The sequence below is a fragment of the Schistocerca piceifrons genome, chromosome 3 (genome assembly GCF_021461385.2).
Source record: "Schistocerca piceifrons isolate TAMUIC-IGC-003096 chromosome 3, iqSchPice1.1, whole genome shotgun sequence".
Taxonomy (NCBI): Eukaryota; Metazoa; Arthropoda; class Insecta; order Orthoptera; family Acrididae; genus Schistocerca; species Schistocerca piceifrons.
In genome coordinates, this window is record NC_060140.1 from 957,159,730 (window position 1) to 957,174,025 (window position 14,296).

The following is a 14,296-nucleotide window of genomic DNA, read 5'->3' on the forward strand; positions in this document are numbered from 1 at the left end:
GATGAAGCAACATTTTTTCTTAATGGTGAAGTGAAGAGACACAATGTGCGAATCTGGGCGGTAGAGAATCCTCACGCATTCGTGCAGCAAATTCGCAATTCACCAAAAGTTAACGTGTTTTGTGCAACATCACGGTTTAAAGTTTACGGCCCCTTTTTCTTCTGCGAAAAAAACGTTACAGGACACGTGTATCTGGACATGCTGGAAAATTGGCTCATGCCACAACTGGAGACCGACAGCGCCGACTTCATCTTTCAACAGGATGGTGCTCCACCGCACTTCCATCATGATGTTCGGCATTTCTTAAACAGGAGATTGGAAAACCGATGGATCGGTCGTGGTGGAGATCATGATCAGGAATTAATGTCATGGCCTCCACGCTCTCCCGACTTAACTCCATGCGATTTCTTTCTGTCGGGTTATGCGAAAGATTCAGTGTTTAAATCTCCTCTACCAAGAAACGTGCCAGAACTGCGAGCTCGCATCAACGATGCTTTCAAACTCATTGATGGGGACATGCTGCGCCGAGTGTGGGAGGAACTTGATTATCGGCTTGATGTCTGCCGAATCACTGAAGGAGCACATATCGAACATTTGTGAATGCTTAAAAAAACTTTTTGAGTTTTTGTATGTGTGTGCAAAGCATTGTGAAAATATCTCAAATAATAAAGTTATTGTAGAGCTGTGAAATCGCTTCAATCATTTGTAGTAACCCTGTATATACAGTTCCGTACAGTAAATTGCACAACTACAGTATTAAATATAGAATTTGAACAGAAGTCTGTAGCTAAGGTAGAATTTTCAAAATTTTTAAGCGTGTCCATTGATGAGAGGTTAAACCGGAAGCAACACATTGATGGTCTGCTGAAACGTCTGAGTTCAGCTACGTATGCTATTAGGGTTATTGCAATTCTTGGTGATAAGAATCTCAGTAAATTAGCTTACCACGCCTATTTTCATTCACATTCACGTATGGCATCATATTCTGGGGTAATTCATCGTTGAGTAGAAAAGTAGTCATTGCTCAAAAACGTGTAATCAGAATAATTGCTAGAGCCCACCCACGGTCGTCCTGCAGACATCTATTTAAGGATCTAGGGATCCTCACAGTAACCTCACAGTCTATATATTCACTTATGAAATTTGTTGTTAATAATCCAACCCAGTTCAAAAGTAACAGCAGTGTGCATAGCTATAACACCAGGAGGTAGGATGATCTTCACTATGCAGGGTTAAATCTGACTTTGGCACAGAAAGGTGTAAATTATGCTGCCACAAAAGTCTTTTGTCACCTACCAAACAGCATCAAAAGCCTAACAGATAGCCAACTAACATTTAAAAATAAATTAAAAGAATTTCTAAATGACAACTCCTTCTACTCATTGGCTGAATTTTTTGATATAAATTAAGGGAAAAAAACAACTTAAACATTAGTGTCATGCAATATTTTGTGTAATGTAATATCTTGTACAGACATCTTTTATTAACCTGACACGTTCCACATCATTACGAAATGTATTCACGATCTATGGAACAAGTATTAATCTAATCTAATCTAATCTCCTCCTACACTAACAGCAAGTGCCACACACCTGTGAGACCAGCCGCGGCGCCAGGCAGTACGATTGTTCCCTTCAAAGTATTTCCCTCAGACAACTCAGTAGTGGTAGCAGCGCTGAAAGGATTCGCCTGGCACGGCCTTCAACATGTCGGCCACATTCTTTCGTATGTTGTCCAGACTACCAAAATGGCTCGCTTGCGCTCACATTGGCCAGACTGAACAGTGGTCCTTGCCAGATGGCTGTAGTGTTTTCACTGCAGAGTTGGTAGCCATCTCTGGCGCTCTTGAGCGTACCCGCTCCTGCGCAGTCACTCCTTCGTCATCTGTAGTGACTCCTTAAGCAGCCTACACGCTCTCGACCAGTGCTTCCCTCGGTATCCTTTGGTAATGACTATCCAGGAGTCACTACATGTGTCCTTCATTTGGACCGCAGGACATGTCGCGATCCCGGACAAACGATTTGCTGACAGGCTGGCCAAAACGGCTACCGGTAAACCAAGTCTGGAGATCGGTCTGCCGGAGGCTAATCTCCGATCGGTTTTCCGGATGTGGGATACTGAATGGTGCGCTCTCAGTACACCAAATAAACTACGTGTTAAGAAGGAGACAACGAATATGTGGCGGTCATCCACGGTCACCACTCGAAGGGGCTCCGTTGTCGTTCGTCGGCTCCGCATCGGCCATACTTGGCTAACTCGTGGTCACCTCCTCCATAGCGAGGACCCGCTGTGGTTCCCACATGACAGCCGTCCACACCTTGTTCGACTGCCCGATTTTAGCCGCTCTGCGGTGGACTTTTAGCCTTTCCGCCACACTGTCAATGCTATTGAGAGACAATGCCTCAACCCCTGATGTTAAAAAAAAATGTTCAAATGTGTGTGAAATCTTATAGGACTTAACTGCTAAGGTCATCAGTCCCTAAGCTTACATACTACTTAACCTAAATTATCCTAAGGACAAACACACACACACACACCCATGCCCGAGGGAGGACTCGAACCTCCGCCAGCACCAGCCGCACAGTCCATGACTGCAGCGCCCTAGACTGCTCGGCTAATCCTGCGTGGCCCCTGATGTTCTTTTATGTTTTTACGTAATGGGTTTTTTATCACGCAATGTACGGTAGGCGTCTGGCCTTCTCCTCTAGGCCTGCGCCTTCTCTCCATTATAATTCTTCCTCACTCTTTCTTTGCTGTTTGTTGGCGATAGTGTTCGTCTTTTCCCTATCTGTGTTCTTCTAGCCTTGTCTTTTAGACTGGACGTTTTAGTGTGCTGCACAGTGGCTGCTTATCTTTTTTTTTTATTTTAGAGACCAGCCAGTCCAGCCCATCTGCTATATTACTTTATTAACTTCCACTACTTTTCCTTCTAGTATACGTTTACCCCCTTTTGTTAGCTTCTTTCGGTTTGTCTCTCAGTCTAGTTTGAAGTTAGTTTAACCCTTTTACTTTCCCTGACTCTTTTTGGAACTGTTTTTAACCCGAGACCTGTTTGAATGTGGAAAAACGGGCTAATGACCTCGCAGTTTGGTCCCTTTTCTCCCCAAACTAGCCATCCAACCAAAATGGTGTCCTTTTAAGGCGAACTTCAACTTTGGGAAAAGAAAAATGTCACAAGGACTCAGAGCAGGTGGGCAGTGGGGCTGTGGAACAACAAGAATGCATGTTGAGGTCAAAAATTCCGTCACGTTGCCGAGTGACATGGGGCACTGGTATGGTGCAGCAGTCGCTTGTCTGCAATGTCCGCTCTCACACGATTCACTGTTTCCCTGAGCGTTTCGAGGACATCTTTGTAAACCACTTGGTTGACAGTTTCTTCTGGCGGAACAAATTCTTTAAGCACGACACCCCCATTGTCAAACAAAGCAAATCAGCATTGTTTTGATTTGCTCATTCGATCTTTCTTCGTTCGAGGACAGGTCTCAGTGAGCCTCTCCTCGCTTTGCGGCTTTGTCTCAGGATCGTAGTCAAAAACCCAGGATTCACTACGTGTTGATCACACTGCTGAACCAATCGTGGCCATTGACAGTCCTCTTTTCGAGAAATACTACTGAGAAGACTTAAGAGTACCGGCATTTGAAGCTGATTGCAGAACTACTCTACTCCCGTCAACATACACTGCGCGTAAGGACCACGAACATAAGATATGAAAAATAAGGGCTCATACGGAATCGTATAGACAATCGTTTCGCTCTCGCTCTATTTGCGAGTGGAAGACGAAAGAAAATCACTAGTAGTGGTACAGGGTACCCTCCGCCACGCACCATACGTTGGCTTGCGGAGTATCTACGGAGACGTAGATGTAGAAGATCAACGCACTCGTTTCTTCGACTGTCCTTCTGCTCAGTTGTGAGATTTTTCGATACCATTTTCGCAGAAACCTTCGGCCAAAATTTCATTACTGTGAAAGTGTTTAAGAGGTCGCCCATCATCCTTATTGTTAGCCGTCCGTCTGATCTCACACGTTCGACGTTTTAGTCGGTTTTTAAAGTTGAACGTTTCCCAAAGCGAGGTTCATGTTCAACTGTTCTAGGCCTTCGATAAATTATCTGTGCCAGCGAATGACTTGTCCTCTTGATAAGGGATGTTCTCCACAGGTCTCTTTCAACTTTTCAGAGGTCACACTCGCGAACTCCCCAACTTTAACACAAAACTTAATTGCATAACGTTGCTCTAAATTCTACTGTTCCATTTTCGTAGCACACGCCAAAAAATTCAACTTGACTGACGGTGCCCTCAAAAATCACGTGACTGCTGTGCGGAGCTGAAACCCGGACTGAGCAGCTGGACGGGATGGACACACCGGTGTACACAAGTAGAACAACACAGCGTTCCCAGATCGCTCGGAATGTTGTCAGTCTCATTACTTTTCTTACACACCTCGTAGTCCGATTATCGTTACTTGTAAGTTGTAAGTAGACTCAGTCGCAGCAACCCAGAGTTCTCAGTGTCACACGCCAGCATTCTGTCACTACTGGAACAGAGTTCATAGGAGAAAAATACGTACGGAGTAATGCACTGCAGCTGTTCCCCTATTACTTTTCGCAACAGTGCGAGTTCTGATTGAAGCACGGTTTGTAGACTATATGGCAGGGATCACGCGATGTGTGCAGAGTAGCAAGCTGCGGCGCTGACGTCAGAGCCAACCCTTCTGCAGCTCTGGACTCGGTCTTCAGCGTTAGAGTTTCCTTTCATCGTCCCTTACAAGGCATGTCTAAATGTTGGGCGGGTTTGCCTACTGCTACTAACACAAAAAAACTATCGGCATGTTAACTTACTGCCGGCCGGTGTGGCCGAGCAGTTCTAGGCGCTTCAGTCTGGAACGGCACGACCGATACGTCCGCAGGTTCGAATCCTGCCTCGGGCATGGATGTGTGTGAGATGTCTTCAGCTCAGTTAGTTTTAAGTAGTTCTACGTTCTAGGGGACTGATGACCTCAGAAGTTAAGTCCCACAGTGCTCAGAGCTATTTGAACCATTTGTTAACTTACTACCTAGTACAAACAATCATTTGTAGGGTCTCGTAATCCACTGGCAGAGCTACGCAATAACACACATTACTTCACATTTTTCAAAAATATTTCCTTCAGTATTCCGAAGTCGTCTTTGTTCCTTCTCTATGGAGAAGAATAAGCAGATTTTGAGCAATTATTTTTAGTGGTCTACTTTTAGTTTCCACTGATTACTGCCCGCCTCACCCCTGCTCGCTCTCCCTTTCTCACTTGGGTGTATTAGAACTACTTGCCGAACGTGGAAATCCCGCCCCCCAAGCCTCCACCATCCGCTTTATCTGGTGCTCTGTTTGGGTGTAGACACCACGAGAAACTTCAATCTGGATGATCAATTGGGGATTTGGATTCCGTTCCACAATTACACGTGTCGGTATTGCCTGGGACTGTGGGAAAGAGGGTTCAGCACAGAAAGTGTTACGGTATTGTTCAGCTTATTATGTGATCAAGAAGAATGGCCCTATGCTTTAACAAACATAGGTGCGCTGCGGAGAGACGCTACCAATTGACTCGTTCTTCACTGAGTGGTAGGAACTTTTTTGGGGGAAAGCACGGCAGCTTTTCCGTCAAGAATGCCTGGCTGCCGACTCACCACAACACGGCAGTGGTGAAACGTCTAGTGACGCTGTCTGAACGAGGACAGACAGAGAGAGAGAGAGCTCTGATGGAGTACGACGGAATTAACCAACCGCCGAAACTATGAACGGCAGTAGTATCTGAAAGCCACTCATCTCCACATTCATAGCTACGCCGCGTCTCCCCTTGCAACACAGACAGTCTGGACATACACCATTTGGTCATGTTTGGACTTTTATTACTGACTTCTCTGTTTATACAACGGTAGTCAGTTCATTACGGAGCTACACTTTCAGATCCTATAGGAGCTGTTCGCTCGTTTCATTCTATTAAAAATACCGTCACTTTTGAGGTAATTGGGAACATAGTACTAGCTTTGTTGGATAAGTGACATTACTGAATGGCAACACCAGCTTTTCGTACATTGTTCTAGTTAGAGTTGTTGGTCGACGGAAGATATCCGCAGGCATTCATACGCTTTTCAATACCAGCAAATTAGTTAGTTTGTCGAGAGGGAAAGCGAATCTAACAATCTATTTACTGCAAGGCGTGCTTCGGTGGGGACGTACCGGCCGAATAAGCAGGCGAGAGATGGTAGCAAACTCAGTGGCAGCGACCCGATACCACTCATCCATTACGACAGTGTTAAATTAGGATCTTCGATAGCTGAGCTGATTCCGGTTACTCCTGTTTACAGATCCGCCCTGCTAGACATTGCTCCCTCCGAATTACGCCAATTAGGCCACTGCGTGTATAATGTACGACAAGTCAAGTTTTTCGTGAAATTCAGGGTCGATCCTCTCAGCGAACCCTGCAGTTCCTCCAGTAGGAGAGCAAAAGCGTGATCAAAAGTGCCCGAGGAGCTTAAGAACCCATCCAGAGTTGATCCTATTCTTCATATTTCTACACTCATGCTCATAAATTCAGGATAATTGCAGAATGTGGTGCCACACAACGTGGCACTACACAAAACTGGCGCTAATAGCATAGCCACATAGGGAACACGCACGACACAGATCTGTAAGTCCACGGTCCACGGTATTGTTGAGAAAACCGTCCCTAAACACGTGTGCTACAAAACGCCACTGTTTGCTGCGCGTGTACTCCGACATCAATATGGGATATGATCACCATGCACACGTACGCAGGCCGCACAACCGGTTGGCATACTCTGGATCAGGTGGTCGAGCAGCTGCTGGGGTATAGCCTCCCATTCTTGCGCCAGTGTCTGCCGGAGCTCCTGAAGTGTCCCAGGGATTTAAAGACGTGCAGCGATACGTCGACCGAAAGCATTCCAGACGTGCTCGATGGGTTTTAGGTCTGGAGAACAGGCAGGTCACTCCATTCGGCTGATTTCTTCTGTTTCAAAGTACTCCTCCACAACACAAGGTCGGTGGGGCACGGGCTTAGCATCCATCAGGAGGAAGGTGGGACACACTGCACCCGTGAAAAGGTGGACATACTGGTGCAAAATGACGTCCCGATACATCCGACCTGTTACAGTTCCTCTGTCAAAGACATGCAGGGGTGTACATGCACCAATCATAATCCCACCCCACACCATCAAACCACGACCTCCATACAGATCCCTTTCAAGGAAATTAAGGGATTGGTATCTGGTTTATGGTTCACGCCAGATGAAAACCCGGAGAGAATCACTGTTCAGACTATACCTGGACTTGTCCATGAACATAACCTGGGACCACTGTTCCAATGACCATGTACTGTGTTCTTCACACCAGGGATTACGGGCTCTCCTGTGACCAGGGGTCAGTGGAATGCACCTTGCAGGTCTCGAGGCGAATAAACCATGTCTGTTCAGTCGTCTGTAGACTGTGTGTCTGGAGACAACTGTTCCAGTGGCTGCGGTAAGGTCCCGAGTAAGGCTACCTGCAGTACTCCGTGGCCGTCTGCGGGCATTGATGGTGAGATATCGGTCTTCTTGTGGTGGTGTACAATGTAGATGTCCCGTACTGTAGCGCCTGGACCCTTTTCCTGTCTGCTGGAATCTGCCATAATTTTGAGGTTACACTTTGTGGCACACGGAGAGCCCGTGCTACGACCTGCTGTGTTTGACCAGCCTCCAGTCGCCCTAGTATATTACCCTCATAACATCATCAATATGTGTTATTTGAGCCATTTTCAACACACACTCACCATTAGCCCGTCTGAAAACGTCTGCACACTTACTCGCTGCGCCGCACTCTGACATGCACCAACACACCTTTGCGTATGTGGACTGCTGCCAGCGCCACCGTGCGACGACCGCAGGTCAAATGCATCGCATGGTCATACCCCGAGGTGATTTAACCTCGTAAACCGCCCATCGGAGCGTTGTTTCACCATGTATCAGCATTATCCTTAATTTATGAGCATGAGTGTATATCCGTTGTCTAAAAAATACTTGAACGTTTTTCACATACATCTAATTGAATAGAACTCCCGTGCTTCCAGCTAATTACACTACATATACTACTACGGTAATAAAACATGGTGTGTAGGAATTCAGCTTGTAAAAAGCCATCACCTTCGTTAGCCTCCACTGTTGGTGAACCTGAATAAAAAGAGGTCGCTTGCTGTAGCCGCTGTATACAGCCAGCCTTACACGGCCGCTCCGTTCTGGTTAGACGGCGGCAGCAATTAACCGCCGGAATAACAAGTAGGCGTAACGAAAACACGTTCCTGACTGCGCATCTTGGTTATAAAACGTACTTACAAACACTGTTCCTCTGAAATTAGGTAATCAGAATCGTAAATTTGTAGATATCCTACCACGGATTAGAGTTGCAGCGAAATACAGTTTCACTACTATCGTGCAACGCAATAAAAGTAGAACAAAATGCGAGAATCGCGCTCCCTTTCAATGGCTGCAGGCAACGCATGAGTATCAGTTCGCTTGATGCATTATTCAAGTACCTCCATTGGCAATGACAGGAAAATAAGTGTACCCATTTCCAGACGTTTCTAAATCTGGAAAACGCCAAGAAAATACTGAAAATTGAACACATTTTCTTTCCGTTTTCATTAGCCAGTCACGTGCGTACCCAGTGGTACACAATTTGTGAGACATACAACATCGTTCCAAAATCCCAATCTCTGAAAGACACGAGAAACTGTTTTGTATGTTCTCAATCTGCTTTGATCAATTTAATGGTTGAAACAACTTCGGATTTCAGATCACATGGGGTATTTCACTGACTCAGCTGGACCTGATTGGAGAAAAGGTCGGCAAACTCACTGGGCCGTACACGAATGGACTTAGGGAGCGTAGACGACTCACCTGGATTGGGTTTTGGGAAATAATTAGTACGACCAAATGGATATTTACACCCATCTCCACTGTAATGCAGGGCAATGTGTTAACTGCTGCACCAGCTCCTTCCAACCCTTACTTAAAATGATCCGTCTGAATTATGCACAGTAAGGAAATAGTGGCGCGGGTAATGCTGCCTTTAAACTGAATTTATTTATATTATTAATATGTTTCTTGTAACTGATATTGTTATTAAGTATTGTTGTTATTGTTTATGTATATGTTTAGAGCTGTTATTGCCACCTCAAATCAGGCGATGTGGGTTACCACGTATTCAAAATCTTTTTCCTCCTTGAGCTTCAAGCTTCGCCCAACATTCTCGTATTCGCCTTCTGTGAGCTTTAGACCATTTAGTGATTCCCTTCTAGCCTGTTCTTTTCTTCTTCTTTTGCTGTCATTTGAGATCGTGACTTCATGTAAGACTGATTTTGTTTTCTTCTGTAGTCTTTTCTTTTCCCTTCAGTCCACCGAGCCGAATATCATCCCCAGAAACTTTTTTCTTTGTTTCCTAATTGTTCTGCCTGATTTTTCATATTAATTACTTCATGTCACAACTCCTCGACTAAAGACTCTGTTTTTTTTTTATTTGCTTGTTCTAAGCTGAATGAACTACGATGGGTATTCAAAGTCCTCTGTCTGCTTTATTTCCGCCTGATTTATCAATACTTTTCTAGGCGCTGCTCTGACGTTCGACATGAGAAATGTCTTCTCTTCTGAAATTCGATTATGTGACTTTCATCCTTCTATCTGAAGCTGATAATCTGTTTGCCGGGCGTCCCAAGAAAATCATTAAAGCTCTCAAAGACCCCAGGTTATATCGGATTAAACAATCAACCATCAAGATATTTCCTTGCTGTTACAACCTGAAGTTGCTTCATTATTATTATTACTATCATCCCCATTATCATTCATTTTTAATTATGAATTTCGTCATAATAGTTACTCAAATGTTTATGTATATTTCACTAGGCGACAGTGATGTAAAAACAGGAAAACTTGAGGGACCAAATTTTCTTCATGAATTTAGTATGTATAGTTTCTGTTCTGACGCAAAATTTTCCTAAAGGCTCTAATCTGATTGGGCGGAATAAAACAATTACCAAAAACAAGCAAAGAAAGGAAAAACTACCAAAATGTATGCGAAATGGGCTTCATTCATTTAATTAACGCGTTTCACAACGAATGTATTTTGATGTAAACAAAACATGTTAGCTACCGCAAGAATACTGCTCATTTGTTTTGAGTAACATAATAAGTACTGAACGCGATACTGTTAACAAATAACTCGGAACATTTATTTGGAAATCCATTGTTAACTGATAACAGTGGCAACGCCACCTGATAAATCAGCGAGCCAAACTGAAGTAGGTAAAAATTCATTTTTTTCTTCATTGTAGAGAAATTGTCTGATATCATCTGTACGTCGACCCCCTTCGAGTTTTTTTTATGCATTTGATGCGATAGAGAGAAGGATACATTTCACAGCATCTCACAGAATGGGTTCGAAGCGTGCAGCGGCGCAAGTTGCGACGAACGAGCGCCGTCAGCGGCGGAAAGTCCAAATATGTACGCGATAATTAGAGGACAGATGTTGTCTGCCGTGTTGCGGTAGCCTCGTGCGCTACCGGTACAGCTCACTCCTAGCCTTAACCTGCAGACTGACGAACTGCGACAAAAACGATTGTATTTCAACTCTAAGGCCTCAGTTTCTTTCGATCCAGTCGTCACAGCCCCTGCGGCAGGGGTACGTGGTAGGCAGTCAAATGGCCTCGGAATTCCGCTTGAAGAATGGCCGGTGGAACTTGAGAGAGAAGCTTTTTGCAAGTAGAGCGACGTGTTCCTTCCATTCGAAGCGGAGTTGCTTCTTCACCTGTCAGTCTCGCGCTGAATAAGCAAACATTTTCGTGTAGTACAGGACGGTTTCGATATAACTGGACTTCCCTGCCTATCACAGCCGTCATGAGCGTAAGAAACAGTTAAAGACATTCAACCACCACGTCTCGTGCCCGTTTTGTACGAGACGCCATTCACAAGTAACCAATTCTCCCACACACTTTTTCCGAGAATTGTGGTGTACGGCTTACTTCCTCATTACAATACTCGACAGTCAGGCGTGAAATATCGGTTTCGCAAAATGTCTGCCGGCAACTGAATCAGAAATCCTGATCACCTGCTGCATAAAAGCTGTGCGACTCAAAACGGGAAACTTCTTGTAAACATGGCACATTTCAGTGTTACAAACTGCTAGTTGGATTCTTGTTAGGGTAAAATTTCCTGATACCCAACACTATTGCCAGTTGTTACACGTAAATGTTAGTTATTAGATCAGCCATCTGACAGTCATTGCTGGATGGATGCCTGATGTAAACTTCTCCTAACATTACGGTGTTCAGCTCTAAGCGCACCGTTCCTACATGTTTATTTTGGCGACACCAGCCAACCTTTTATTAGGTCATACACTCTTTTCTTATCTCTCGGAATTCAATAAAGGATTCCTCTGGCCCATCTACCATTTATTTGGACGACTAAATGTCCATCTCATGCCCCTACCTACCATCTATTTGCCTGACTACATGTCCATCCCATGTCTATTTGATTTATACTGCAGTAACAAGACGATGACCTTATTCGCACACTGCTTACAGTAGCAGCGTACCCCCAACACATTTCGCCTTTGATCCACACTAATCAATAGCGGTATCTAGCTTTCGCGCACTCTAGACATGTGCAAATGTTCCTTTAAAAGAGTGTGAATGCTTCCAGTTATCTCCAGAATGCACGCAAGCTGATGGATTTGAGACGTGGGTCACTGCGAAATACTGTCAACTGTTCTCAGTGCCAGGGCCGTGACAGACAACTCACAACTTGCCTCGCCAATTTGAAACTGCTTGTGTCAACGTAAACAGGCTCGATGGGGCATAGCAAACTCACCAAAAACTCTTCAATTCGTCACAGAACATAGGTGAACACAAAATTTTATTTCATAACGCTGATCACGAAACGCAACACATGCAGCAACTTTAGAGTCGCCACAAATGAAGTCACTTCCATTCGGTGCTGGAACTGGACAGCGCAAGCGGTAAGAAGGATAGCGTGGGTACCTGCAGCGGCTGACGTGTAGCTTTCTCAGATGGACATGGACAGCTTCCATACGCAGAAAGTTAGTGCCCCCTTTGATTGAACATTCCATGTATTCCACATGAATTTGTGCAACACGGGGCAAGGTTCTAAATGATTCAAATGGCTCTGAGGTCATTAGTCCCCTACAACTTAGAACTACTTAAACCTAACTAACCTAAGGACATCACATACATCCATGCCCGAGGCAGTATTCCAACCTGCGACTGTAGCGGTCGCGCGGTTCCAGACTGTAGCGCCTAAAACCGCTCGGCCATCCTGGCCTCCGAGAAGGTTCTAAAATGGCCATTTCTGATAACAGAAAACCTGAGCAATTTCTGTTGATTACTAACAAAAATAACCAGAAAAAATTATACTGATTAATACTCCAGAAAGTGGAGAAAAAGAAAATAAACTTTAGAAACGCCTGAGACAAAATAATCTGTAAAAACGCCTATTGAACTTACGCAGCAGTATTTGCGTACAAAACTTCACGTCTCATCATTTTGGTGAATTTATTGCATTATTTTAATGCCTTCTTGTTTTGACTGTCATAATTAAAGTTTAATAATACGCAGTTTTAACGCTACATTGATGGGTTGTTTGGCGAGCATCCGACGAGATCAGTGTGCGAAAACTTCCAAACGACCACAAACTGCCCCGTACAATCGGCTCTTAAGTGTCTAGGACTGAAGCAAGATGACAGCATTTTGTGCTATCTGGTACCCAAAAGGGGTTTAGAAAACTCAGTTTCTTGAAGTGGAGATCTACTCCACGTAGATTTTTCAGTCGTTGTCTCATTCCCTTCTGGCGCACCAAATGGTATTTTCTCTTTTCAATAGATACATTTACACCGTAGGTGAAGTACAGATAAACACGCTTTTGGTATAGCAAGAAAGTTGTTCAGATTCTACGAGAATCGCCCTGCGATTAGAAAACTGAATTTTGTTTCAGTAGACCTACAGATTGTTTGTCTATTTGTCTGTTTGCCCACAGTCAACTATTGAACTACAGTTACTAATCAACTGAAGCTATGCACTTGCAGTGGCAAGTCTCAAACGTCTACACTACTGGCCATTAAAATTGCTACAGCGCGAAGATGACTTGCTACAGATGTGAAATTTAACCGACAGGAAGAGAATGCTGTGATACGCTAATGATTAGCTTTTCAGAGCATACATATAAGGTTGACGCCGGTAGCGACACCTACAACGTGCTGACATGAGGAAAGCTTCCAACCGATTTCCCATTCACAAACAGCAGTTGACCGGCGTTGCCTGGTGAAACGTTGTAGTGATACCTCGTGTAAGGAGGAGAAATGCGTACCATCACGTTTCCGACTTCGATAAAGGTCGGATTGTAGCCTATCGCGATTGCGGTTTATCGTATCGCGACATTGCTGCTCGCGTTGGTCGAGATCCAATGACTGTTAGCAGAATATGGAATCGGTGGGTTCAGTAGGGTAATACGGAACGCCGTGCTCGATCCCAAAGGCCTCGTATCACTAGCAGTCGAGATGACAGGTATCTTATCCGCAATCCTGTAACGGATCGTGCAGCCACGTCTCGATCCCTGAGTCAACAGATGTGGACGTTTGCAAGACAACAACCATCTGCACGAACAGTTCGACGACGTTTGCAGCAGCATGGACTATCAGCTCGGAGACCGTGGCTGCGGTTACCCCTGACGCTGCATCACAGACAGGAGCGCCTGCGATGGTGTACTCGAAGACGAACCTGGGTGCACGAATGGCAAAACGTCATTTTTTCAGATGAATCTAGGTTCTGTTTACAGCATCATGATGGTCGCAACCGTGTCTGGCGACATCGCGGTGAACCCACATTGGAATCGTGTATTCGTCATCGCCATTCTGGCGTATCACCCGGCGTGATGGTATGGGGTGCCATTGGTTACTACCAGTCTCGGTCACCTCTTGTTCGCATTGACGGCACTTTGAACAGTGGACGTTACATTTCAGATGTGTCACGACCCGTGGCTCTACCCTTCATTCGATCCCTGCGAATCCCTACATTTCAGCAGGATAATGCACGACCGCATGTTGCAGGTCCTGTACGGGCCTTTCTGGATACATAAAATGTTCGACTGCTGCCCTGGCCAACACATTCTCCAGATCTCTGACCAATTGAAAACGTCTGATCTATGGTGGCCGAGCAACTGGCTCGTCACAATACGCCAGTCACTACTCTCGATGAACTGGTATC

General features: G+C 44.9%; 1 protein-coding gene across 1 annotated transcript in view; it reads left to right on the top strand.

Moving 5' to 3' along the window:
- LOC124787932 (L-ascorbate oxidase) overlaps nt 1-14,296 on the top strand; it is a 200,455-nt gene that overhangs the window by 130,890 nt on the left and 55,269 nt on the right. The gene's annotated exons all lie outside the window — the stretch shown is intronic.